The sequence below is a fragment of the Pristiophorus japonicus genome, unplaced genomic scaffold (genome assembly GCF_044704955.1).
Source record: "Pristiophorus japonicus isolate sPriJap1 unplaced genomic scaffold, sPriJap1.hap1 HAP1_SCAFFOLD_247, whole genome shotgun sequence".
In the NCBI taxonomy this organism is placed as follows: Eukaryota; Metazoa; Chordata; class Chondrichthyes; family Pristiophoridae; genus Pristiophorus; species Pristiophorus japonicus.
In genome coordinates this window covers 495001-497500 of record NW_027252199.1, presented here as the reverse complement: position 1 = coordinate 497500, position 2500 = coordinate 495001, and the positions used below count along the sequence as shown (strand labels likewise).

The following is a 2500-nucleotide window of genomic DNA, read 5'->3' as shown; positions in this document are numbered from 1 at the left end:
GACTTTCACCATTCCCTCACTCACCCACAAATCACTCACTCACTCACTCACCCCCCAATCTCACGCTCGCCAACCTCGAAATCTCTCATCCCCTCAAATCGCTCTCCCCCAAATCTCCCCATCCCCAAATCTCTCCTCCCCCAAAAAAGGTTCCATCGCCCCCAAATCGCCAGGATTGTTTCATTTCCAATCCGACCAATTTTTAAGCCAGATCGCTGTTGTCGCCACATTTCGGAACCCCATGTGGCAAGTGGCGCCTGCTACTTGGCATTCTGATTTGCAACACTCCTCACATGAACACACATGCATTCCAGCAGTATGCTAGTTGGCTTTACATTTTTCCTGCATTGAATTGCAGCTCTTCCTGCACGATTCTTTGTTCTCTTGCTGTTTGTCCCTCTCAGGTTTCTATGCACCTTGTCTCTCCTCTCTGTTGCTGCGTCCTGGTGTGCCTGCGCCAGCGTGTGTTTTTTTGCCAACTTATTTTCTTGTTCTGTGTTCTTTCGCCCCTTGCGTCGACCCCCTCACATATGTGTAGCAGCAGGAGAATGTGCAGGAAAGAAATGGTGAAAGCAAAGTGAGAGAGGGAGCAGCAAACAGGTTGTTGATGGATCAACGGCTCTCTGTGTGCAGAAGCATGAGCAGCCTGTGGATGGCAGCAAAAGCCTACTGCACCTGGTATTTCCAGGCAGTCTCCCATCCAAGTACTAACCAGGCCTGACTCTGCTTAGTTTCCGAGATCAGACGAGATCGGGCGTTTTCAGACTAGTGTGGCCGTAGGCAACGATGTCATGGCTTTCTCTTTACTTAAACGGACATAAGGCTGTTCTTCACTTCTTCTTCTCCTTCCATGCATTCATGCAAATAATCAGCACTCAAGATTCATTTCACCATTTTCCTTCCGCCACACCCACCTCTTGCTGCTCTGACTCCCACACAAACAAACGACAAGCCCTATCCTTCATTGCCTTGCCTCAAGCTTCAAAACTGCATGACTTTCACCATTCCCTCACTCACCCACAAATCACTCACTCACTCACTCACCCCCCAATCTCACGCTCGCCAACCTCGAAATCTCTCATCCCCTCAAATCGCTCTCCCCCAAATCTCCCCATCCCCAAATCTCTCCTCCCCCAAAAAAGGTTCCATCGCCCCCAAATCGCCAGGATTGTTTCATTTCCAATCCGACCAATTTTTAAGCCAGATCGCTGTTGTCGCCACATTTCGGAACCCCATGTGGCAAGTGGCGCCTGCTACTTGGCATTCTGATTTGCAACACTCCTCACATGAACACACATGCATTCCAGCAGTATGCTAGTTGGCTTTACATTTTTCCTGCATTGAATTGCAGCTCTTCCTGCACGATTCTTTGTTCTCTTGCTGTTTGTCCCTCTCAGGTTTCTATGCACCTTGTCTCTCCTCTCTGTTGCTGCGTCCTGGTGTGCCTGCGCCAGCGTGTGTTTTTTTGCCAACTTATTTTCTTGTTCTGTGTTCTTTCGCCCCTTGCGTCGACCCCCTCACATATGTGTAGCAGCAGGAGAATGTGCAGGAAAGAAATGGTGAAAGCAAAGTGAGAGAGGGAGCAGCAAACAGGTTGTTGATGGATCAACGGCTCTCTGTGTGCAGAAGCATGAGCAGCCTGTGGATGGCAGCAAAAGCCTACTGCACCTGGTATTCCCAGGCAGTCTCCCATCCAAGTACGAACCAGGCCTGACTCTGCTTCGTTTCCGAGATCAGACGAGATCGGGCGTTTTCAGACTAGTGTGGCCGTAGGCAACGATGTCATGGCTTTCTCTTTACTTAAACGGACATAAGGCTGTTCTTCACTTCTTCTTCTCCTTCCATGCATTCATGCAAATAATCAGCACTCAAGATTCATTTCACCATTTTCCTTCCGCCACACCCACCTCTTGCTGCTCTGACTCCCACACAAACAAACGACAAGCCCTATCCTTCATTGCCTTGCCTCAAGCTTCAAAACTGCATGACTTTCACCATTCCCTCACTCACCCACAAATCACTCACTCACTCACTCACCCCCCAATCTCACGCTCGCCAACCTCGAAATCTCTCATCCCCTCAAATCGCTCTCCCCCAAATCTCCCCATCCCCAAATCTCTCCTCCCCCAAAAAAGGTTCCATCGCCCCCAAATCGCCAGGGTTGTTTCATTTCCAATCCGACCAATTTTTAAGCCAGATCGCTGTTGTCGCCACATTTCGGAACCCCATGTGGCAAGTGGCGCCTGCTACTTGGCATTCTGATTTGCAACACTCCTCACATGAACACACATGCATTCCAGCAGTATGCTAGTTGGCTTTACATTTTTCCTGCATTGAATTGCAGCTCTTCCTGCACGATTCTTTGTTCTCTTGCTGTTTGTCCCTCTCAGGTTTCTCTGCACCTTGTCTCTCCTCTCTGTTGCTGCGTCCTGGTGTGCCTGCGCCAGCGTGTGTTTTTTTGCCAACTTATTTTCTTGTTCTGTGTTCTTTCGCCCCTTGC

The 2500-nt window shown here is 49.4% G+C and overlaps 2 pseudogenes; both read right to left on the bottom strand.

Annotated features, from left to right (window-relative positions):
• Positions 1–663: 663 nt before the first annotated feature.
• On the bottom strand, positions 664–782 carry LOC139246419 (5S ribosomal RNA; annotated as a pseudogene).
• Positions 783–1656: 874 nt separating this feature from the next.
• Positions 1657–1775, bottom strand: LOC139246446 (5S ribosomal RNA; annotated as a pseudogene).
• Positions 1776–2500: the final 725 nt, after the last annotated feature.